The sequence below is a fragment of the Equus quagga genome, chromosome 15 (assembly GCF_021613505.1).
Source record: "Equus quagga isolate Etosha38 chromosome 15, UCLA_HA_Equagga_1.0, whole genome shotgun sequence".
In the NCBI taxonomy this organism is placed as follows: Eukaryota; Metazoa; Chordata; class Mammalia; order Perissodactyla; family Equidae; genus Equus; species Equus quagga.
Window position 1 is genome coordinate 77,711,455 of NC_060281.1, and position 26,498 is coordinate 77,737,952.

Here is a 26,498-nt window from a genome sequence, read left to right on the forward strand (position 1 = left end):
GACCCTCTGAAGAAAATTCTGCTATTGAGTCCATTTTGCTGCAGAAGAAATGAAGGATTATCTGAGAGATTGAGTTGCCCAAGGTCACAAAGCTAGTAAGTGCCTGAGTGGGGTTTCCAACCCAGGTCTGTACTGCTCACCATCGAGCCTTTGCCAGGATCCTCTCAACGCCCTCGGGAAATGAGAGACCCATGCAGAAAGCCCTTGAAGCCTGAACCATTTTACACAGACCTTTTGGCTCAGCACTTCTGATCCTCCAAAAGTCAAACATGACACTCATTTTAGCCACGATCCCTGAAAGAGTGAAACCTGAAAGCCAGGAAGAATTTTCGAGTTCCTAGATTGTAGCACTTGCGAAAAGAAGCAAATAAGGACAAATAGAAAACACACAGTTGCCAAAGCAATTCAACATTGGCAAGAATCTTAATCTAAGACCTCATTAATGAGCCTGGCATCCAGCCAGACCGTGGGTCCCACTGGGCATTGTCCCGGCCCCAGGACGTCCCCAAGTAGAAGCGAACAAATGTACTGACCTCAGTCTGTGCAGGTCATCGGGAGACGGGATGGGACAGGGGGCTTGGCTCTGACCCCGTAAGCTTCCCAGGTCCTGCTTTACAGGTCATCTGAGATTTTGTCACCCCCTGGGGGAGATCTGACGAGATTAACCTTCAGTCACCAACTTTAGGGGAGCTTTTCTGTTTTAACAAAGCTCTCTTTTTTCTTTTTTTTAAACTGAGGTGAAATTCACATGAACCATTCTAAAGGGTAGAATTCAGTGACATTTAGTACATTCACAATGTTGTCTCTATTGATTCCAAGAAATTTTCATCACCCCAAAAGAAAATCCCATACCATTAAGCGGTCACTCCCCATTCCCCACTTCTCCCAGCCTCCAGCAACCACTGGTCTGTTTTCTGTCTGTATGGATTTACCTATTCTGGATATTTCTTATACGTGGAATCATATAATATGCTGTCTTGTGTGACTGGCTGCTTTCACTTTGCGTAATGTTTTAAGGTTCACCCATGTTGTAGCATGAATCAGAATCTCATTCCTTTTTACGGCTGAATGATATTCCACTGTATGGAGAGACTACATATTGTTTATCCATTCATCAGCTTGATGGACATTTAGGTTCTCTCTGCCTTTGGATATTATGAAAACAAGTATTGGTTTGAACACTGCCTTCAGTTCTTCGGGGTGTATACCTAGGAGGGTCATATGGCAACTCTGTGTTTAACCTTCCGAGAAACCGCCAACTATCCTCCACAGCAGCTGCACCATTTTATGTTCCTGCCAGCAACATACAAGGGCTCTGATTTCTACAAATCCTTGTCAACTCTTGTTACTTTTCTGTTTCATTATTTTGCCATCCTAATGAGTGACTCAGAAAGCACTTTAATAACGGCCAAAGCTAACATTAGTTGAGGGCTTACTGTGGGCCCAGCTTCTGCACCACCCGCTCTCATCCTCACGCCTTATTTCATTTAATTCTCACGACATCCCCAGGAGGTTGGTGAGGAAAGTAAGGCTTTGGAAAAGCTGAAACACTTGCTCAAGGCCAAGAGCCAAACCCTGGCGGTCTGACCACAGAGCATGTTCTCTTGGCTGCTGTGGGACAAATGGCACATCTGGATTAATCCTCACAGCCAACCAGGGGAGTACGTATGATCAGCCCCATTTTTCAGACAGAGAAACTGAGCCTCAGAGATGAGTAGGGACTTTCCCCAGATCCACCCATCTAGAAATCTCCAGGTCCATCCAACTCCAAACCCCATGGGCTTTCTCCCCCACTGTGTAAATATTCTTTTATAATGGTTAGTGTTTTAATTGTCAAGTGCAATTATAATTGTCACTGGGCTGCTTCCAGTCTCTGGAAGGAAGAGAGCAATTGCCACTATGTTGGACATTTTAAACCAAAAAAAGCCCTTCCTAGTTAACAGCATGGTTAGAGTCTACATAAGGAATACGGCAATAAAACATCTCCCAGGGCATCTTGAGGTTTGATAGAGCAGTGAGCAGCAAGCCCTGGAAGCAACGACTGAAGCCCAAACTCACACAAGTCCAGATCTGGGGGCTCAAGGATGGAGGCAAAACTCAGGATACCGTCATCAACACGGACCCCAAGCACGTCCACGTTGCTGGTGGTAACTGGGTCCAACACTGGAACTGCGGTCTCCTCAGAACCATGGTTCCGAACCCCAGTGACAGCACATCACACTGCAGCTCTGAACAGCCTCATATGGACAGAGGGCAGAGTGGACGGCACCGTGCGCTGGACGCCAGGATTCCTGGGTCCCACGAGGCCGTGGACACAGCCCTCCCCCTCCCTTCCCACAGCACTGGGTGCTCATCACCCATCTCTAGTCACAACCTCCACCCTACTACCTTCTCTTTCCTTCTCCTCATGTTTTATGCTCCTTGTGGCCCTTAGCACTCAGTGGAATTATTTTCTTATATAATCAATTCTCATTATTCGCAGTCATTATGTTCTATAAAGTCTCTGCAAAGACTGAATTAGTGAATACTGAACTATTGCTCCTAGTGGAAACATATGGTCGGGTTCCTATGAGCCTCTGGGCACATTTTCATCAACTGATCCATACATGATCTTGTTTTCTGTGTGCTTCCATTTAAAGACACCTTACCTAATATGTATATTGTTAATTCATTAACATTGAACTCACGGCCAACAGCACTGTCCCTCATGCCTGAACAAAGCTTATCTCATACCCATACTCCCTCCATAAGACACATCACAGCCTTCTGCGCTCGGGAGCACTGGCGAGCACTTCAGCACTATGCTCAGGGGTCATTTTAAACAGTGAAATCACCAACAAAGAGCACAAAAAATATGAAAACATGGCACTAAATTTAAGACTGCAAAAAGGACACTTGTTTACAGCATGACAGCAGAAACCAGAAGGCAGAGCATGGCCTTGTTTGACCTCAAATGAAAACAGGTGTATCAGGCAACTCAGTTTTCACTACCCTGAACATGCAAGTATTGTTTTGGGGGTTACAGATGAATATTAGCAAGTAGGCGAGTTCGCAAATATGGAATCCGTAACTGATGAGGATCAACTGCATTTATCCGTTGATTTGTTTATCATCTGCCTCTGCCTCCCCCCCCAACTCCCAGGGAAAACGAGCTCTAAAGCAGAGGCCTGGGCTCAGTTTCTCACTATATTGCCCAGCAGCTAGCACAGTGCCTGGCAACAAATAAATATAGATTTTTTTTCACAACATATGTGTATGTCAAATCATCAGAGGGGCCGGCCTGGTGGCTCAGTGGTTAAGTGTACATGTTCTGCTTTGGCAGCCTGGGGTTCACCGGTTCAGATCCCGAGCTCAGACCTACACACCGCTTGGACAAAGTAGAGGATGATGGGCACGGATGTTAACTCCAGGCCCATCTTCCTCTGCAAAAACAAGAGGATTGGTGGCAGATGTTAGCTCAGGGCTAATCTTCCTCAAAAAAAAATTACATTGTACATCTTAAATTTAAACAATCTTATTTGTCAATTATAGCTCAATAAAGCTGGAAAAAAATTTTAATAAATATAGATATTTTTGTCATGATACAAAAACTATGTGTTGCTTCAATACATATTTGTCGAATGAATCAATTCTTGAGCGCTCATAAGTTCTAACTGCCAGGACTGATCACATTATTTGTACCACGCATCCTGAATTCAGGCAAGAAATGAGGTGGGAAATGCCTTGCATTGCCAAAATTCCATTCATGCCCCAGGGCTGCCCTGGATGGAGAAAGTCTCGAGAAACAAAGGCCTGGTTACCAGAGAAAGGGGCTAGGAGGGGTTCTATCTTGATCCCGCCTCCCTCTGACTCTACATCCTCTGAGAAACAGCGGGGCCTCTGCCTGTAGAAGGATGGGCTGCCCCCTGGGCCTCTGAGGGAGGAGGTGCGAAGCTGGGGAGGCCCATTTGGCTCAGACCGGCTCCCAGGGATGCGGCAGGAGAGAGTCCACACTGGGAGCAGCCACATCAGAGATGGATGACCTCGGAGCCTCTTCTAATTCCAGAACCCTCTGCTGCTCCATCACTCTGCCTCCTTTTGAGTGACAGGCGTTATATTAGTTTTATAACCTCTTGGGTTGGCAAATTCGGGAAGGCTGAAAGCAGCATTAGATGACCTTATGTGCTGCGAGGCACCCTATCTTCATCTCCAGACAACTGACTTGGGAGCGGGTTTTCTCAAGCCTTCCGTCTTTTCCCTCATCATGTGGATTCGGTGGGGCCGGCGTCGGCCCTGATTTCTCCCCCAGTTTCTCTCTACGGGGACAACACTTGCGAAGGCTTTGGAGCCTGGTGTGGCAGGAGGTAAATTTGTTCAGGTTATCCACATAGTCTTGATGCAGAGGCAGAGGGAAACGAGGATGCTTCCAGGAAAAAGGTGCTGGGTTAACTTTTTTTATCCTCCTTCCAAGGCAGATATCTCCATGGGGGCTTTCCCAAGACATCTGGATTTAGTGCCTCCTGAGATAACTCCTTGCCACAGGACGGCAGAACCCAGCTGGGTCTGAATCTCGGCTCTACCACTCAATAGCTGTGTGACCTGGGGTAAATTGCCTAACCTATCTGAACTGCAGTTTGCACATCCAAAAAGAGAATTATAACAGTATCCACTTATCACAGGATTGTTTCGAGAATTCATGAAAACAAAGGATGTTGCAATCTGTCGGCCAATGTTGTTACTATTGTTGTTAACTGTAATTCTGTTCCCTTCCCCAGGCAGCTACGTACATGCACCTTTTGATTAGACACCTACTAAGCACAGGGCACTGGAATCCCCAAGATGGATGGCTTCTCTAGCCACACAGAATTTACACCCTACAGAGCAGATGATGAAGACTTAGCATGAAAAAAAATGAAGATAGCTCATTAATAATTTTTATATAGACTACATGTTGAAAGGGTAATTTTTTTGAAAATATTGGGCTAAATAAAATACATTGTAAAATTTAAAGTCATTCCTCAAAAGGTTAAACACAGAATTACCATGTGATCCAGAAATTCCACTCCTAGGCATATACCGAAAAGAATTGAAATCAGGGGCTCAAACAGATGCTCGTAAAGCAGTGTTCACAGCAGCATTATCCACGATGACCCAAAGGTGGAAACAACCCAAGTGTCCATCAATGGATGAATGGATAAACAAATGTGGTCTATCCGTACAGTAGAATATTCTTTAGCCATAAAAAGGAATGAAATTCTCATACATGCTACAACATGGATGGACCTTGAAAACATTATAACCAAGTGATAGAAGCCAGTCACAAAGGACAAATATCATTATGTTTCCCCCAAATGAGGGATCTAGACTATCAACTTCATAGAGCCAGAAAGCAGAATAGAGGTCCCCAGGGGCTGCGGTTGCTGAATGGTTAGAGTTGCAGTTTGGGAAGATGAAAACAGTCCTGGGAGGGACAGTGGCGCTGATTACACAACACCGTAAATGTACTTAATGCCACAGAAATGTACACTTAAAATGGTAAATGCTATGTACATTTCACCACAATTAAAAAATTGTCACCTGTTTCTTCTTATGTTTTTTAATGTGACATCTAGAAGATTCTAAATTACATACATGGCTCGCTTTATCTTCCCCTCAGACGTATAACCTCCAGCACGGATCTAAAAGAGGAGGCCGGCATTAAACATGGAACCACACTTTAATTATCTAGTTACAACAGAACAGAGGGAGCTGAGGGCTGGGGAGAGGCTCTTTGAGGAGTAACCTTCGAGCTGGGATCTGGAGGGTGAGCCATGGTTAATTAGGCAAAGAAAGGGGCACACATGCCCCAACCAGAACCAGCAAGTCCAAGGATGGGACCCACTGGAGGAAATGCAAGGGACCACTGAGGCCAGAGCACAGACGATGCAGGGGAGGGGGGACCCGAGACAGGGAAAGGCAGGCAGGGACCTGCAGGCCACAATGGGGAGCTGAGGATTCCTCCAGAGGATGGTGCCATCTGGGAGCTCATGGCACTGGTGACCGCTCCCTTAGGAACCAAGGCCACTGCATTTGAGTTGGGGACGTGAGCTGTCCATGTCGGCATATGAACTCCTGGAGACCAGAGTCCAAGTCCCGGCACTTTCCGTCTCAGCCCCTGGCACAACACTGGCACCAAGAAACCTCTGCTGGCTTGATCTGAAGGAGGCCAACACAACTGGGGCCATCCCTCTCGCAGCTAATCTCTCAGGGCACCCAGCCTGCCACAGGAGCCCAGACATCACATTGATGGTGCTTCCACGGGATATTTCCGAAAGGAGAAGCTGCTAAGCCCAGAGATAAAGAACAAATGCAAAACTAAATGTACCGCCCCAGGTCTAAACAATAATTAAACTTTTTAAACTGATAAAAATCATAGACAGAGATGAAACTAAGTGTGTCCAGATATTATCAACGGAGATGCTCACCATTAACATCATCCCCTCCCTAGTTACTACCCCGTAGGGCAGTCTGATGCTGATGGATAAGGCAGGAGCTTGAGTTGTTCAGTGGCTTATTCGTCCCACAAATATTTACTGAGCACTCACTATGGAGCGAGCGCTTGCGAGGTGCTGGAAGCCTTGGTTAGCTTCTTGCCGACTGTAAATGGACCACAACTCCTGTCTTAGACCTGCAATAACTCCTCTCACACTGCAGGAGGAACTTCTGGCTGGCCTAGGACCAAAGATTAATAAGGAAACTAACATTTTTAAAGGACCCACCATGCACCAGGAGCTGTGCTGGTATGCTGCCCGTACTATCTCATTTCAATTCTCGCAGCAACACCGTGAGGTACAAACTATTATTCGCAAGGAACAGGTGAGACTAGGGGCGGGGGGGGGGGGGGCAGCTCTAAGTTTTACTTGTGGCTGATAAGGAAGAAGTGGGAGAAGTTCAACTCAGCAAGAAAAGGAAGAAAACTGAGAAAGGGTGTAGGTGAGAACGGGAACAGGACAGCCAGTTTCCCTCCGGGTATCCTACAGGCAGTGCCAGCAGTTGAGGAGTGAAAGGAATAATGGGGGGAAATGCTAATGCATTTTTGAAAGAAACACGATGGATAAAATGGATTCACCAATGACTGAACTCAATAAATATTCACTGACCCTACTATACGCCAGACGCTGGGCTGTTCCGTGTTCAATACACAAGGAGAGTAATACACAAGGACAGTGACAACGATCACAGTTACCCTCCATTAAGAGTTTAGTCTGCACCAGGCATTATTCTAAATACTTACGTCACCTAATCCAGTCCTTACAATGGGGCTACAAGGTAGATACTAATGTTGTCCCCACTTTATAGATGAAGGACAAGGACGATGTGGCCCCTGACCCCAAGGCCCCCTAGTGGAGGGGGGACATAAGGTGCCAGGAAGCAGCTTCAACACCAACCACATAGTTGCTTTAGGCAAGACACCAGGCAGCACGATGATGACAGTCAGGATGGGGGCGGGGTTTAGACCCTGACTTTGCCTCTCTGAGCCTGTTTCCTCATCTGTAAATGGGGATGGTCCCACCTACCTCGTGGGCTTGTTTTGAGGGTCTAGTAAGTTAACATGCACAAAATACCCATCCCAGTTCTGGGTCTGTCCATGACGGAGAAAGCCCGTCTTAGGAGGATATCTTTCCCAATGATTACAGCCAAAAACTCAGGGAAAAATGCAAAAAGCAACTACCCGAGGGCTCAAACAAGCACAGAACGGCAGGCGAATGGGAGGAGGGAAATAAAAACATGAAGAGTGATCAAAGTGGCAGTGGTTTCCTTCATCTCCAAGCTTTGCCCTGAAGGTTGGAAGAATCTAGGAGCGGGGCCCTGGGGGCCCTGGGGGCCCTGGGTGTGGGAGCCAACATTCCAGAGTAGCCCACTTTCTGGCCAGAGGACCAGGAAAGGGGGTCCCGAGAGCTGGAAAACGTGGGGGAAATCTTCATTTCTTTTCTCTTTTTCCTCTCCCAGCTCTGCACCCAGGTCATCCCAGCCACAATATGTCACTCACATGACACAAAAACAACACAGGATCTATGACTCCAAGAGAAAACCCATCCCTTTGGATAAAGAAACCAGGAATAAGAGCCGATGTTATGTGAATAACATGAGGGAGAATCCATGGGTTTTTCCTCTCTCTCTCTTCTCTCATCACTCCAGCCCAAGGACAGGAGCAGTCACTCAGAAGTGTGCGACCGGACAGGAGGCTAAAACTCTGAGACAACTCCATCTTTCTGGCCGGAAGAAGGAGAACGGAGCTCCTGGGAGCCAGACAATGTGGAAGATACCTTGGAGAAGGGGCTCCCTAAGTCGTGTGTAACACCGCACACGCTCAGGCAGACCCAAAGGAGCATAGCCAGACCTTTGAGAAACGATCCGGTGTTAGACTGCCAGCCACAGAAGGCAAGACAGAGCTCACAGCCTGAACCTAACCAGACTGATGGCTTCAGAAAAGCAAAACAGAACAAACAAAAATCAGCCTTCTCCAAAAGAGATGTTGAATCTCATAACAAATATTCCAAATGTCCAGGAAGTATCATAAAACTACCGCCATGTTGACTGATGTAAGGATACACATGACAACCACAAGCAAAGAAGGACAGAGAAAACCCAGACCAAAGCAGACTCCTAACAAACGATAACGTTCTACTTGCTCTGACATTTAGGAAAGGTTACGGCTTGGGGATTGCTTTTCCACGGGGAGAGAATTGTTCCAACCATATATGAGACTTCCAGGTCATCCTCAGCATCCACCACCATGCCTGCGCCTTTATACAAAGCACAATATGAAAACCAAGTCCCCGCCCTCTGGGTCCTTATAATCTAAGGCTGATTATAAGGATATAAACAATCAAATGGAATTAAGAAACCAAAACGCGTTGTTTCTAATCATGTACATCAGCTTTCGGCTCAAACATCAAGCATGCTTCCTTGACCAGCTTATCTGGGTTGGTCCCTGCCGCTTGTTACTCTCCATCGCTGCCTTCCCAGTTAGCACAAGTTTAAAAAGTGTATTTCAGCGGTTTTTCATTTTATCGTTGCTCTTCTCTCTATGGATTGTAAGGTCTCTGCAGATCAAACTGGTCCTGTTCAGCCTGGGCTCTGTAGCTCTCAGGAGATGCCTGGCACAGAGCGGTCACTCAAAGATGTTGGAATGGATGAATAAATGGACAAATGAGAGAAAGTAAGGGAACCAATCAGTCGATTGGTGGGTTAGTCAAAGTGAAGTGCAGACGAAATTTAGGAACGGAAGGTAAGTAAACCACGTGATTAGGCATAAAAAGAAGCTTTCAGGTGAGCAGAACTGTCGGCCTTCCCCAAAGCAGACTAGTGAGAAAGACTGTGATCCCCAGATCTTTATTGATGGGCTAGACTCCTCCGTCTCAGACAGATGGAATGGGGATAAACTGCAGCAGAAGATTCCTGAAACACCTGTCAGCTCACTGATAAATGTCTGTTCTTTGTAATCACCTGCACATGGGGAAGCAGCCATTTTAAAGACGCAACTTCCCAATATTTCACCGACTGCTAAAGTCAGACCACGGCTCTGGGACGGGAACCGCAATGGAGGAGTCTCAGGGAGAGATGGCAGACGGACAGGTGTCTTTCTGGTGCTGTCACGTGGAAGAGGAATTGGACTCGTCCTAAGACGGTTTCAGGGCTCAGAGCTAAAACCAATAGGAGGAAATTAAAGGAAAGCAGAATTGGCTTAGCATGAGGCAAATGCTAATAGTCACTACAAGCCCCTCCAAAAAAAGAAGTGGGTGACCTCATAAAGTTGACAATTCCCTGGATCTAGAAGGTTTGGAGGAAAGGCTGAATAACCAGAAATTTACAGACAGGATTGTTCATTGGATGGGAGATGGGACTACATCTACGTTTCCCAAACTGTGTGCCGTGGAATACGAATCTTGAAGGTAAATTTGAGAACGACTACATGCTATACCCCTCTACTGGAGAGTCACAAAGCACATTAGCATATTAAAGGCTCTGATAAGTCCTGAAGAGTAGGACTTGAGCTCTATGAAACTCAGCGTTTCTCAAACTCATTTGATCACGGAATCCAAAACGCCTAACTTCCAGCACACGTGGGTGCAATGAATGTTCTACACAACACATTTCAAATAACCTGGGCTAGGAGATAACTCACACCTCAACTTGAGTGCTCTGATTCTCTCTCCTTTAAAAAGAAAGGAGTGTCGGAGGCTGGAAGCTCTAGGTGAGCGGATCTCAAATGAGAGCACACATCTGATTCCCCGGAGGGTTGTTAAACGCTGACTGGGGGGCCCACCCCCAAGGTTCCGATGCTTCGGCTCTGGGGTGAAGTCCGAGATTTGGCGTCTCCAACAAGTTCCCAGTTGCTGGTGATGCTGCTGGTCCAGCCTGTGAGATTAAGACCGCTCAGTGTTTCAGCCAACCTCAAGTGGGGAAACTTCCTCCTCTCACTGCGAGCCAGTCTCTACGCCCTTACAATTCTGACCTTTTCTTCTCACGCCATAAACGGGAGATCCGGAGGTAAGGCGAAAGAGGAATCTGACCCTTGATGATGTAGATACAGCCTGCAAAGCCGTCCCCCTGCCAGTCATGGCGAGCAGAGAAAACCCAGGTGGCATTACCAGAGGGGCTGATAACCGCCAGCCCCACTCAGATCTTTCAGGTTCTAATTCAACCACATACTCGCTTTTTCCCCAGACATCGTGGAGATGCTTCCACCTATGCTGTCTCATTTATCCCCTTCAGCAACCTGGCCAGGCAACTACCATGATTCCCTTTTTACTGAGGGTGAAACTGAGGCTCAGAGAGGTAAAGTGGGTTGGCCAAGGTCACACAGCAGAAAGAGGCAGAGTTGGAATTTGGACCCAGATCATTGGAGCCCATGATCAGAACTCTTTGTACTATGTGACTTTCTTCTTGCCAACTGGCATGCCATCCTCTTTCCTATCCTCCAATGCCTATCTTTAGATTGGGAGTATATTTTTTTTGAGGTCACATTGGTTTATAACATTATATAAATTTCAGGCGTACATCACTATATGTCAACTTCTGTTTAGCCTACACTGTGTTCACCACCCAAAGTCTAGTTTCCATCCATCACTGCACACATGCTCCCCTTTACCCCTTCCCCTGCTGGTAACCACAAATCTATTCTCTGTATCTATGTGTTTGTTTGTTGTTGTTGTTTTATCTTCCACAGATGAGTGAAATCATGTGGTATTTGTCTTTCTCCATCTGACTTATTTCACTTAGCTTAATACCCTCAAGCTCCATCCGTGTTGTCACAAATGGCAAGATTTCATCTTTTTCATGGCTGAGTAGTATTCCATTGTATATAGACACCACATCTCCTTTATCCACTCATCCACTGATGGGCACGTAGGTCGTTTCCAGGTCTTGGCTACTGTGAACCATGCAGCAACGAACATGGGGTCCATATGGGAACATATTCTTGAGGGAAGCCCCCCCTCCACTGATTCCTCCTGTAATCCATTCCATTCAGTTCTGCAAAGAGCTACTAAGCATCAGGCTGGAGACACAGCAGAGAAAAAGTCAGACAAGGTGTCCACCCCTGCTGAGGTCAGAGCCAAGTCCCATAGACAGACAACTGTCATAAAGTATGCAGCGCCTCGTCCACATGCTGACACAGGGCGCGTCTGGCGGCTCAGACAGGATTTCTGGGAGGAGCTGAGCGTCTTAGCTGAATCTTAGCAGGAGGCTGAGTTGGCTAGAGGAAGGCACATTCCTCAAGCAGAGCTGTGGGCGGATCCTCCACTGTCCCCCCAGACCTCCGCCACTCCCCAAGACTTCCCAGCTCACACACAGCACTGCTGTTCACTCAGCTGCTTGGGGCCAAAACCTAGGGGTCACCCTTAATGCATCTCTTTCCCTCCCACTTCACAGCAAGGCCAAGCCATGCTGCCTCTGTGCACATCCCAAATCCGCCTACTATCCATCACCACCACTGCCACGGCCTGGTCCAACGTGCCAGCATCTCATCTGGACAATTGCGGTAGCCTCCCGGCTGGTCTCCTTGCCCCCACTCAGCTCCTCCGACCCATTCTCCAACGACAACTAATCTTGTACAATCATATAACAGACTCTCGCTCCCTTACGTAAACCTCAGTGGCTCCCTAGGACTCTTAGAATCCAAATTCCTTCGTGGTACCTACAAGCCTCTCCCTAATCAGGGCACAGCCCACATCTCTCCCTCCTCGTCCTCCTCTCTCTTTGTACCCTCCTCATCTCCTGCCACACTGGCCTACCTTCTTTCCTTCAAACACACCAACTCACCTCAGGACCTTTGCACTTGCTTTGCCTGATTTGGAAAGTTCTTCCCTCAGACCCTTCGAGAGCTGGCTCCTTGTCACACAAGTCATTAGCTTACACGTCACCTTCCCAGAGGGGTCTCCCTTCTCCTCCCAGTCACTCCTTATTATATCGAAGTTGTATTTTCTTCACAGCACTGAGTCATCCTCTGAGATTTTCTGGTTTATTCATTTACTGTCTGTCTCTCCCAACTGGTAGGTAAACTCTATAAATGCAGCAACTTTATCTTGTTTACTGTTCTCCCCCCTAGAACGGAGCTTGGCACATAATAAGCCCTCAAATATTTACTGAATGAGTGAGTGAGTGAATGGTCCCAAATCCCCCCAAAGCTCAATGTGACCAGAACACACAGTCTGTGGGAACAAAGCTGAATGATTTTCAGCCAAATGACATGGTCAGAGGTACTTTCTAGAAAGATCATTCTGGCTGTTGGTGGAAGCAGGCAGGAAGGCAGGCCTGACAGCAGGAAGATCACTGTGGAGACGGACAAGAAAATCCAGCAGAGGGACCAGGGCGGCCAGACTAGCCATGTCGTGGGGGAGAAGTGACATCTATCACTCAAAGGACATTTGCACAGGACGTGTGATGACGAGATGTGGAAGAGGCTGGAGAAAGGAGGCAACCAAGATCAAAGCCCCATTGCAGTCCCTCCCACTCTGCTGCCCGACACCAACATTTGTCTCCCTAACTAAACTGTTCTCTATTTAAGAACCGGAAACGTCTTTTCCATCCCTCTCTCGACACTTCTCTCCACCTCCAAAAGATAACTTGCACAGCTCGGTGTCCACAGTAAATGGCCATTTTATAAAGACGTGGGGCTTATAAGAAGGGAAAGACCCAACATTCTCTCAACAAGACACAAGGAGAATAAGATGCTCCGGATGGAGCTGGTCCTGCTCCTTGCAACACCCTGGGAGCTTGCTTATCTTCTGTGCCCCGTGCCCCAACCCGCAAAGCAGAGACAATGGAAGCCCCAGTCTCGGAGCATCCTTGCACGGGGTAAATGGGACCCACCATGGAGAGCGCCACACCGGGCACGGAGCAAGCCCCCAACCAAGGGAGCTATTATTAGGAATCCCGGCCCCTTGGATCAGATCAGCAGCCTCTCCTGGGCCCCTGACCCCTGGTCCTCCAGCTTTGTCCCCATGTCTGACTCACTCTCCTCCTTTTCCACGTCTTGACTGCTGGTTGGCCGCTATTTCTCCAGAGCTGGGATATGTCATAATGTGATTGATGCTCCCAATCGTAAAAATAACCAGTTATTTTGATGTCGAGTGCGTCATCCCTAAAAATAACCGAGTGTCTTGGAAGTGAAGGCACCACGGCAAATGTTGGGTTGCGTCAGGCACACACTCACATCAACACACACACACACGTGCGCGCACACACGCACAACAGTCACTTTAAATGGGATGGGAAAACACACCAAGTTTAACCAAGAGGGGAAGTCCTCTCCTCCTCCATCACTCTCACGATGAGTTGATGGTGGTGACATTTTGTTACAGGGCTCTTGTCAGGAGACAGCCCGGACGGGGACAGAGTGAGGCTTCCTAACCACAGGATCAGAGAACACCGCCGGCTAATAGCTTCCCCAAGCTACAGCAAAGTCACTGACTTCCAGCTTTGCCAACCTCCCTGGCCTTCATTTGCCACGAGAGCATCCCTTTTTCTAAGCGGGTGTCGTGCTTTTTTCCATTAGCAGAGAAATGGCCCCCAGACATATCATCCTGATTTGCATGGCAAAGGAACACGACTCATCGGTCTTCAGCTGCTGGATATGCGTCCCTTGCCTTTGAAAGAGCCAGGGAAGCTGGGGAGGGGAAGAAATTCACTCCTGACTGCTGGGCCCGTCTGCTTTTCCCCTGTACGTTCCAGGGACTAGGCACCAGGTTTTAAAAACCTCTAGGCTTTTTAGAAAATAGATGAGGCCCAACTTGTCAGAGGTGTCATCTTTCCAGCGATGTCACCAGTGATACTTATTCTGGAAAACGATGCCAACTTTTCACACGGAGCTCAGCATGCCAGCTGGATGAGGCTGGAACCCTGGAGGCACGACAAGGTTTGGATTTCTCAGCACACGGAGACTCTCAGAGAGGAATCCAGAATCTTCACAGATGCCACTCTCACCCAGAACAATGTTTACCTCCAAGATGCAGCAGGAACGAGGTCATACCAGCTTGCTGGCAGGAGAAGGGGTGTTAGGATGAGTGGAGGCCGGGCTCGGAAGCTGCATTTGAGCACAAGCTGTGTCTCGTCCTAGTTAGGCATTTGTGAGCAAGGGATTGTGTGAGCCTCAGTTTATTTGTCTGTAAACTGGGGAGAACAATATCGGCCCTGTAAGACGGCAGGTGAGGACTACACAAGATAATGTAAGGAAACCGTTCAGCACCGTGCCTGGCAAACAGTAGGGACCATCCTCCCCCTCAATGCCATCATCATCGCGTCCATCACTTCTGATGAAGTGTGAAGGGATATAAGTGCCTTGTAAATCTCTAGACCTGCGTTACTTTCCTGGGTGTGCTGGTGAAGCTCTATTCCCAGAAGAACACCGACGTGTTGGGCAAAGAGCATGGCCTTCAGAGTCAAACGGGCCTGGGTTCAAACCCCAGCCCTGCCACTTCCCAGGCCTGTGCCCTTAATTGCCCCAAGCCTCGGTCTCCGCAGCTGTAAAATGGGGCTGATGATACCTAGTTCCCAGAGCAGGTGTGAGAATAAACAGAGAGAGTGTCTCATCACGTGCCAGGAGCACGGTAAGGGCTCAGGAGATGGGAGCTCCCTCCGCTTCCCCTTAAAGCAGCTTAGGGAAGACGAGACACACTGTGACTCAACTTGATCCCCCTGCAGATCTCTGATCCAGCCTATCTGCCGACAGAGCCCACGGCGTCCCGAGTCAGACCCGCTGCTCAGCTTCCGAAGCGCCCGGCTGTCAGGCTGCTCAGGGAGATGAGCCTAAAGTCACTGTGTCCACCGCTCCCTCACTTCACAAGTACTTGCTAAGAGCCTAGTGTGTGTCAAGGTCGGAACCAGAGGCTGGGAACACAACGAACAACAGAACCGAGGCAGCCATGTAACAGGGAGTGAAATCGTCACACGAGGACTGGAGTATGGCTCCTCGAAAAGTTGAACACAGCAGCCGGCCAGGTGGCGTAGTGGTTTAGTTCAGTGCACTCCACTTTGGCAGCCTGGGTTCATGGGTTCGGGTCCCCAGCACGGACCTACACACTACTCACTGGGGGCTATGCTGTGGCAGTGACCCACATACAAAATAGAGGAAGACTGGCACAGATGTGAGCTCAGGGCAAATCTTCCTCAACCAAAAAAAAGTTAAACACAGAGTTACCACATGGCCCAGCAACCTCACTCCTAGGTATATTTTCCAAAAATTAAACCCAGGTGTTCAGACAACTCCTTGTATACAAACGTGCACTGCAGCACTATTCACAACAGCCACAAGGTGGAAACAACCACACGTCCATCAATGGAGGGATAGATAGACAAATGGTGGGATATCCACACAACAGAATATTGTTCAGCCACAAAAAGGACTGAAGCTCTGACACACGCTACAACGTAGATGAACCTCGAAAACATGATGCTCGGAGAAAGAAGCCAGACACAAAGGACAAATGTTGTCTGACCCCACTGATATGAAATATCCAGAATAGGCGAATTCATAGAGGCAGAAAGTAGATTAGATTAGCCAAGGGGTGGGACAGAAGGGGATGGGGAGAGACTGCTTAATGGGGACAGAGTTTCTGTTTGGGGTGATGAAAAATTTTTGGAAATAGATAATGGTGATGGTCACACCACATTGTGAATGTCATTAAATGCCACTGAATTGTACACTTAAAAATGGCTAAAATGGTAATTTTACACTATAAATATTCTACCACAAGAAACAAATATTTTTAAAAATCATAGATGATGGGCAGTCATTGGCCTTATCCTTCCTAAAAGCAAAATTCAGAGGATTGGTATCCGGAATCAAGAAGATCAGTGTTAGCAGCTCAGCGCAGCCACTTCCAAGCTGTGTGACCTTGGGTAAGTCACTTGACATCTCTGAGCCTATCTTCTACATCTGAGCATCAGCCTTTCTGAAGAGCCTCAGGCACTCACATGTCCCCAGGCACAACCTCTGATTAGACTGCTTTGGGGGCCTACAGCCCACCTCAGGGCAGAGTCAGGAATAAAAAGGGAGGGCAGAAGCTCTATGGTGGCACTTACTGGGCTCTCACCATGTGTCAGGCCCTGGGGGGCGGGAGGCTCTGAGAATGGAGCACTATTGGTACCTCCTCCTCTGCTCTTGCTGATACCAAAGCAGAAAGCCCCCAAGAGTCACAGAGGCCTGGGTGCTTGTCCCCTGGGGAGCTGGGGAGCCGAGGCTGGCTGACCACTCAGTTGGAGAAAAGCAGATTCCAACGGGATGCAGAAGCGGGTTGGAAGGGTCTGGGTAGCAGGTGGGACCTATGGCCCGAGTAAAAGCCATCAGGCAGCTGGCCCAGGATTTCTGAGTGGCCCCGGGGCTAAAGAATTTGATGTGATCCAAGTTTCTCACCATGAAAACTTGTCCCCGAAAAAAGGTGACCAAGCAGGTCACAGGACGGGGTGGGATATGCTCGCAAAAGGGATGTTGAACAGAGCCACTCGCTAGCCACATCACCTCAGGCAGGCGTGTGAGTTTGCAATCACTGCTGTAACAAATTACACAAACTCAGTGGCTCATGCAACCTGCATTTATCATCTTAGAGTTCCGGACATCAGAAGTCCCCACTGGGGCTTACAGGGCCACAATCAAGGTGTCACCAAGTGGAGGCCCTAGGGGAAAATCCGTTGCCTTCCCTTTTCCAGCTTCTCAAGGCCACCCACAGTGCTTGGCTCCTGGATCCTTCCTCCACCTTCAAAGGCGGCAGTGAAGATCTTCAAATCCCTCTCTCTGAGTCTGACCCTCTTGCCCTCCTCTTTCTCTTTATTTTATTTTATTTTATTTTTTTGAGGAAGATCAGCTCTGAGCTAACATCTGCTGCCAATCTTCCTCTTTTTGCTGAGGAAGCCTGGCCCTGAGCTAACATCCATGCCTATCTTCCTCTACTTTCTATGTGGGACACTTGCCACAGCATGGCTTGATGAGTGGTGCCATGTCCGCACCCGGGATCTGAACTGGCGAACCCCGGGCCATAGAAACAGAGGGCATGAACTTAACCACTGCGCCACCGGGCCAGCCCCCCTGCTCCTTCTCTTACCAGGACCCTTGTGATGACAGTGGGCCCTCTGGACAACCCAGGATAATCTCCCCATCTCAAGACCCTTAATTCAATCACGTCTGTGAAGTCCCTGCTGCCATGTGGGGTAGCTTATTCACAGGTCCGGGAATTGGGGCATGGACACCTCTGGGGTCCCTCGTTCTGCCTACCACAGCAAGCAAGTCGCTTCTCCTCTCTGAGCCTCAGTTCTCCCACCTGTAATACGGAAATAATAATAATGATAACAACAACACTGATGTCCTGGGTTTGTGTGGGGACGACAGCAGGAGTGAAATGATCTCTTAGCACCTGGGACAGAACGGGGGGTCAGTCGAGATGCATCCCCTTCTTCTTCCGGCCCCAACTCTTGACCAGAGACACCCCAAGAGAACTGTTGCCGCTTTGGAAAGAAGGTTTGCCAAAGCCCGTGTCCAAGTTTGGCAGTCACATCTTGACTTCTAGCCTCCACTCTGACAAGAGGGTATCATTCTTCATATAAGAGTGAAAAATGGCTCTTCACGCCCCCCGATCTGGGAGTAATGGGATTCCTCAGGCAGGCTTCATCGTGGTGCCTCAGTACCATTTGACTGGTAATTGCATTCGGAAGCTGGAATTGATAAATTGCCCATGCGTTGTCATTACTGGATGTTTACCTGATCTGTTTGATGAATATTAATTTGCAAAAAAAATATTTCCATTCCCGAAGCAATTCTGGGCAAAACGGTGCCTCCCTCCCTCCCCTTTCCCACCAGCCCCTACCGAAACAATGCAAGGAGTTAAGTAACAAGGAGCCCTTGTCAGAGTGATTTATTGGGCATGAAAACAAAGAGAGAGGACGGCAGCCTCTCCTTCATCAAGGAACACCTGGGGAAGGAACAGGCCGCTCCCCGCGGGGCTGGGAGCACCCGGCCAGCCTGTCTGCCCCGTATCTGAAAGAGAGACCACGATGCCTCCTATTGACTGCTGCCCCACACGGGGGAGCTTCCACAAAAGCGTAAACCTTTCCTGAGCGCTAGCGACGAAGCAGGCTCCTGGACATGCCTTGAATCCTCACTACAAACCTGTGCGATTGGGCCCATCGTTGTCCCACTTTACAGACGAGCACACTGGAGCTCAGAGAGGTCAGGGTTACTCGCATCCAAGGTCACACTGCTAGAAAGCGGCAGAGCTGGGTCTGGAACCTAAATCTGACTCCCAATGACAGCTCTTTGTCCACTACACCAGGAGTCGGCAAACTGCAGCCCGAGGGCCAGCTACCTATTTTTGTGCATTTGATGTTACTGGAACACAGCCATGTTCGTTGCTTTCCAGATTGTTGATGGCTCATTTCACCCTACAATGGCAGAGTTGAGTAGCTGCGACAGAGACCATATGGCTTTCAAAAGCCTAAAATATTTACTGTCCGGCTCTTTAAGAAAAAGTTTGCTGACCGCTGGGTCTGTCCCACCTGCCAGCACGTTTACGGACCATTTGAGGCCCTGGATCCCGTGCTCGGTAAATGCTCGCCAAAATCACCTTATCATTATTATTGCCATTGTGGTTTTATTATCACTGTTATTATCTTGCCGCTTTTACCATCTCTATCTCCTTGAGAAAGACAAATCTTCCCGACCACCCCATCAAGGAACCAGCCTTCAGGATAATACGCATTGTGCTTCCTGCAGTGAATCATGAGAGCCTTCAGCATAGTTAATAATATGTTCAGTCTTTCAACGTTTCTAGGTTCCTAATGAGAATTTAAATCACCATTGCATCCATCAACGAGCTCTTCTGAAATGTAAGCCGCTCTCCTCCCCATCACGGAACAACTGCAGGGACGTCCAAAGGCACACCGTTGAGAAAGGTCAGCGTTATTCACCAAGACACGACGCAGGTGGGACCCGTCAGAGGCGGGGCATCCTCAGACATCTCGCCCCACTGGCCACGGCCAGCGCAGCGTCCTGGAAGCCGTGAGGGAGCTCCCCAACTCTAAGCGGGGGACCACTCATCCCGGCTTGCCAAGGACTGGAGGGGTTTCCAGGGACACGAGACTTTCAATGGTAAAACCAAGAAAGTTCCAGGCAAACCAGGCTGAGCTGGTCACCTCGCCCACACACACTTGGCATTTGCTCCCTCTGAACAGGAAGCCCTTCTGAAGTCAACCACAGAGTTCATCATTGGGGGACCTACTTGCTGAATCCTAAGGGCCACGCACACCTTTTCATGGACTATCATGGCTGTGCGGACTCTGGACACTCCCGGGGCCATCTTTGAACCATCTTGGGCCAAGACACACAGATCTGGCCCTCCCCTGTCACTTCTCTCCAGGGAGCCAAGGGCAGAGGTTGAGAGTACAGGCTCCCAGCTCTGCCACTCGCTAGTTGTCCAAGTGCGGGCAAGTTACTCCCTGCCTCTGAGCCTCAGTTTCCTCATCTATAAAACAGGAACAATTGAAGTACTTGCTTCCTAGAACTGGTGTCAGAATCAAATGAGTTAAAACGACCAGAGGACATACAACAGAGCTCGATACTCAGTAACTGCCTTGGATAAGCTATGCTTAAAAAAAAAAAATCTCCAGGGGCCAGCCCAGTGGCATAGTGGTTAAGTTCGTGCATTCCACTTTGGCGGTCTGGGGTTTGTGGGTTCGGATCCCAGGTGTGGCCCTACACACCACTCATCATGCATGCTGTGGCAGCATCCCTCATACAAAATAGAGGAAGACAGGCCCGGATGTTAGCTCAGCAACAATCTTCCTCATGCAAAAAGAGGAAGATTGGCAACAGATATTAGCTCAGGGCCAATCTTCCTCACCAAAAAAACCCCCAAAAAGCTCTGAACCTGAATTTAACCATGTGGATTGATTTGCATTTTAGACCCTGGCTAAGAGGGGTCCCTGGCCCAGCAACATTGGCACCACCCGGGAGCTGGTTAGAAATGCAGATTCTCACGCCCCATCGCAGACCTGCTGGACCGGAACTGCCACTGTCTCATGGAGCCCTCAATGATTCCTCTGCACATTAGAGAGTGAGCCACACCGTGTCTGGCACTTCGTGACAGTTAAGACTCAGGAGGGACGTGGGTATAAAGAAGGCACACAGGTCGGGAGCATGGGATTCAGGCGGTACCTGCTCGTGCCCTGGCTTTGCTGTGCACCTGACACCTGTCTCGTCCCCACTCGGTGCTGCCTGGACCCCGCCTCAGGCCAATTAAGTCAGCTCTGGGGGAGGACAGGTAGGGAGCCAGCGATTTCAAAGCTCCCTGGGTGATTCTAACTGCAGGCTGGGGTGACACGCTGTTCCAGTCTAGACCAGACCCCAAAACTCCTCTAGGGCTCCGTGCCTCTCTCTAAGTGACAGAGTCCAACGAAGGACTTAAAATTTTAAAAAATCGAGGTGAAATTCACATAACATAAAATCAACCATTTTAATGAGTGCACTTCAGTGGTATTTACATCCTCAGTGTTGTGCAACCAGCACCTCCACCTACGTCCAAAGCATTTCTACCAGCCCAGACGGAGACCGGTACCCGGTAAGCAGTCACTCCCTATTCCGCCCCGCCCAGCCGCTGGCAACCACCATCAGCTTCCGGCCCCTGTGGGTTCACCTCTTCTAGAAACTTCACAGTAATGGGCTCGTACACTATGTGGCTTTTTGCGTCTGGCTTCTTTCACTGAGCCTAATGTTTTCGAGGTCCATCCATGCTGTAGCGTCTATCAGGACTTCATTCTTTTTAAAGTACATTCAGACTCCAGTGTTGTGTGAATCGAAACTCAATTTAATCCCCGCGGAGGCTTAAAGACATCAGCGGGGTCTCGAGAAGAGGCCTCTCGCTGCCCAGAGGGGACTGTCCTCTGCCTCCTGTCAGGAGCCATTTCAGAGGGACGCGGGTACAGAGGGCACGTCCCGCGAAACCGTCCCGCTCAGCCCCACTCAGGCTCTGCAGGAGCAGCTGTGACTGACGCTTCCTTTCCGTGGGGAAATCTGCAGGGCCTCAGGGAAGCCGCGGGACCCTGAGGAAACCCGACAGGGAGGACAGCTGAGGAGGGAGACTGCGTCACTCTCCCTACGCCCTCCAGAAACAAAGCAAGGAGAAAACGAGGCAGAGATTCCTGGGCCTCTCAGGAAACCCAGTGCACGGCTGCACTGTATTTTAGGAACCCACCTCCAAGTTCCACCTGACCCCCAGGATGCCCCCCGCCACCTGAAAACCACACGGGGCCTGAGTGTGGGGATAAGAAAGGGAGAGAGGAAGAGAAGATGCACAAAAAAACCACAATCCCTTTAGAACATTCCCCAAACTGGACTCCACCAAACAAGACTGCCCCACGATGCGTTAACAGGTGCTGTGGGAACAAGAGACCCAACGCTCTGATACCTGTGGGTATCACTGAATATCAGCTCCCCCTTTTAGAGATTCTCCAAGTTCTCAAATTAAAGGCTCTGACAAGTCCTGCAAGAAAGAAAACTAGACTCATTTTCTTTAATGCATCTGATCAAGGAAACATTTCTCTGAGTGTGTGGGGACCCTCACTTAGAAATGCATCTTATAAGTCCCTTACATATTTTGAATTCGTTGTTCAACAAATGTTTATTGAGAACCTACTATGTTGCCAGGCACAATTTAAGGGACTGAGAATACGGAAAACAGAGCTATGACCCCTGCATCTAAAGAGCTTCCACTCTAGTAGGTGGAAATAGATAATAAACCAGTAAATAAATAAACAAGAATAATAGCACCTGAACTCTACTCTCCCAGTGCCTGCCTCAAAGATCTCTTCATTCAAACCTTCCCACGGGCCACTCCGGCACTGTAGTGGTTAAGTTTGCACGCTCTGCTTCAGCGGCCCACGGTTCGCTGGTTCGGATCCTGGGCATGGACCTACACATGGCTTATCAAGCCATACTGTGGTGGCATCCCACAAAGAAGAACTAGAAGGACTTACAACTATAATATACAACTATGTACTGGGGCTTTGGGGAGAGAAAAAAAAAAGAGGAAGATTGGCAACAGAGGTTAGCTCAGGGCCAATCTTCCTCACCAAAAAAAAAAACCCAAAAAAAACCTTCCCAGCCCACTCCAATCAGGAGTGAGGTCTCCCTCTTGGACCACCTATAACATTTATGGTCTGCACCATTCAGGAGGTAATTGATTGTGCCCTGCCCACAGCAGCTCCAAAAATAAGGATGCTGAACTTTCATAAACTCTCAGGTCATTAACGTTCCCTGTTTTATGTCTTGCTTTCTCAGCCACTTTGTAAACCCCTTCCAGAAAGGAAAGGAGTCCGTTTCTGCCCCATTCCTGACCCCGCTGTGTGAAGCCCAAAGACCGCACCCCCGAAGCCCCTCTCGGGGAGTACGATGAGTCTAGGTGACAACCCTCTCCTGGGGCCCCTCAGACTCTCAAAGCAGAACCGCAGACGAAGGGCCCAGCAATCTGTGTTAGCAAGCTTTCTGGAAGATTCTGATGCACACTCAAGTGTGAGAACCACTCGCCTAGAGTCTCCACCGTTGCCTCTCAGAGCCTGGGCTTAAGTCCCAGGTCCAACTTTGCTTAGCTCTGTGACCATGGGCAAATGATGGAACTCTCCAGACCTCAGTTTTCTCACCTCTGAAATGGGCACGACACTAGTGACCGCCTCAGAGAGCTGGCGTGAGGAGCGATGAGCCTGTCACTGAAATAGGCTCAGCCCAGGGCCGGGTACACAGCTGAGGCCCACTCGCTGCTGGGTCTCACTGGCCAGTATTTCTAAAAAACGGAGCCTGTCTGTCTAATTGCATCTTGAACTGAGGCCCCAGCCCAGCTCTCCAACCTCACCTCCTGCACTCTCCTCTCTCCCACCCACTCCAGGCCTGGTGGGCTCCTTGCTGGGCCTCCAACAATCCCAGCTCATTCCCACCCTGGCCGGCCAAGCTCCTGTCTTTCCTCCCGGGCTCTCATCTTCACACTTCCCAGCCTGCTTCGTGGTTAGAGTTCTGGTCACGGGAATGTGGGTGGAAGCAAGGCAGACCGCTCCCTAGGCCTGGTCCCTAAAAACCTCCAGTGCCACAGTCCCACCCCACCCCCAATCTACCCTTGGGTGTCAACATCCAGGGCAACCCGGTAGCTGCAGATGGAAGATGGGGGAGCCTGGGTCCTGGGCTCCTGAACGACCGCCTGGAGCAGCGCTGCCACCCACCTCCAAACAGGAGCCGCCATTTTGGACTTTATGCAACTTAGAAATAAACTTCTACTGTATTTAACTGCTGAGAGCGGGAGGTTTGCTCTCTACAATAACCAGCATTACCTTAACAAACACATCCCCTCAGGGGTTCTACTTGTCATTCACTCTCTCTGTCCTCCTTCTTCGTGTTATTTATATGTCTACACCAGGGTCTCTCAACGACAACACCGTTGACATCTGGGCAAAGCGGGGGACGTCTTGTACATTACAGGGCGTTGAGCAGCACCCCAGGCCTATACCCACCAGATGCCAGGAGCTCTCCCTTCCCCCAGCTGTGACAACCAAAAACAACCCCCAGAGATCGCCAAATGCCCTCTGGGGAGGGAGTGGCAGAATCACCCCAGCTGAGACACTGTCACCCTCTCAGAAAGCACTTCTCAAGCCACCCAACCTAAAATGATCCCCTCCCGTCATCACCGCCACTCTGCATTCCCTCGCCCTGCTGATTGGCTGCTATTCGTAAAACTTACCGCTCCCTGGAATTACGTTATTCATCAGTTTCCCCGTCTGCCGACTCTCTCCTCTGATCAAATGTAAGTCCCACACGAGCAGGGGCCCTGCCCCTCTTGGTCCCTCTTTTATCCCTCACACCTAGCCCAGCCCCCAGTACCTGGCAGGGGCTCAATAAATGTTTGCTGAATGAATGAGAGGTGAAAAGGATGCCAGCGATGGACACGGACTGGGATGGGAGGGCTGGAACTCACGAGAAGGACAGCACGGTTCGACCCCACCTAACTCAGTGATTCAGGAAGCACAAGGTACTTCAAGTGACGGAGAAAAAAGGGTAAAGACCAATTCTGCAAGCCATGGGGCATTGATGAGTTTCAGCCACTGTCACTCTGTCCACAGCAGGTCCCAGCTGGAAGGAAGTAGAGTCCAGAATGAGACTTTGCCGAGGCCATGCCCCTCAAGCACTGATGACCACTGAGCTGCCAGCCAGCGGAAGCTAACAAGCTGATCTGTTTTTTGGCCTCACTGCAGTCGGTCAAATATCAGAGTCCACATAATTCACCAGCTATGACTCCCTTAGTCTCAACTCCGTACTGTGGCTGTCAAACGCCGGTTTAATATTAAATGAATCCCGTCTCAATTTTCAAGGTGCTGACTGGCAATTAAACCGTCACGTGTTAGCCCTCACTTTACATTCCCAGCTAACAAGCCCAAGAAATGAAAGACGGCCACTGTAATACGGAGATGGTTAAACCGTTTAACCATCCCAGAACCTCAGCAAGTCTTTGTACTCTGTTTGTTTTGTTTTGTTTTAGAGGAATTATTTTTGATGGCTTTTAGAAAAGGGAAAATAGAAATGAGAAAACTGAGTAAAGTTAATGAGCTTATAAAAACAAAGCTAAAAATACGTGAATAAATGAGAATGACGTGAAACAAAATAACATTAAATCAAAATTAAAATGTGCTGCCATTGTTTTCTCTTTTTTTTGGTGAGGAAGATTTGCTCTGAGCTAACATCTGTTACCAATCTTCTTCTTTTTTTTGTTTTCCTTCTCCCCAAAGGCCCAGGTACATAGCTGTATATTCTAGTAGTAGGTTCTTCTGGTTGTGCTGTGTGGGATGCCACCTCAGCATGGCCTGATGAGCAGTGCCATGTCCGTGCCCAGAAGCCAAACCAACGAAATCCTGGGCCACCAAAGTGGAGTGCACGAATTTAACCACTCGGCCACGGGGCTGCCCCTGCAATGTTTTTTTTTGGTGTTTTGGGGTTTTTTTTTGGTGAGGAAGATTTGCCATGAGCTAAGATCTGTGTCAATCTCCCTCTATTTTGTAAGTGGGATGCTGCCACAGCGTGGCTGATGAGTGGAGTAGGTCCATGCCCGGGATCTGAACCTGCGAACCCTGGGCCACCGAAGCAGAGCACGCTAACCTTAACCATTATGTCACAGCACCAGCCTCTGCAATGTTTTTAAAAGAGTATCAGACTTCATAAATTGACGAGTCTTCATAGAATCCTCGGATGAAGACGGGATTTTTCTCCTGCTCTCTGACCAGTGTCGGGTCCCAGCTCCAACTGTCTCAGCGACGGCAGTTCCGAAGTCCCTTAGAGGGAGGGCAGGCCTGGCGGATAGAAAGTCCTTTCTATGGAGCCCAACTCCAGTCAGGGTGACTTCCGCCCTCCTGGCCCTGCTCTGCCCTCTGCGCCCACACAGCATAGCACCCCCCGCCCCGCCCCATGACAGCCTTCTCACATGTGACAACTGGGTGTAACTATGTCCCTCCCCACTTCTGCTTCAGGATGAATATCTTTAGTTCCTTCAACCATTCTGCAAGGGAAGCAACTTGGGGCAAGAGGTAACTTTAGCACGGTGTTTCTCAAACTGTGGCCCCTGGACCAGGAGCATCGGCATCCCCTGGGAACTTGCTAAAATGCAGATTCCCAGGCCCCACCATAGTCCTACGGAGTCAGACATTCTGAGTGAAAGCCAGCAATCTGTGTTTCCACAAGGCCTCCCAGGGATTGTGATGCATCTGAAGCTTGAAAACTACTCTTCCACACTAAGACAGATCTTAGCAAGTTACTTTAGCCTGCCTCTGCCTCAGTTTCCCCTCCATATAATGGGGAATATCAGAAGTAACCATATCACAGGGCGTTAGTGAGGAATCCGCGAGATTACATATGTGATGGGGCTAACACGGTACCCAGCGCCCGGTCAGGAGGTCAGTGAAAGGTAGCGCTAGTGACTGGTGGGGGCTCTCCCTATGGCCAAGGTTTGATGGCTCCAGGA

At 49.1% G+C, this 26,498-nt stretch overlaps 1 protein-coding gene across 2 annotated transcripts in view; it reads right to left on the reverse strand.

The window, feature by feature from the left end:
• The window catches only part of KSR2 (kinase suppressor of ras 2), a 383,972-nt gene that overhangs the window by 252,847 nt on the left and 104,627 nt on the right, over positions 1 to 26,498 (reverse strand). The window lies entirely within an intron of this gene.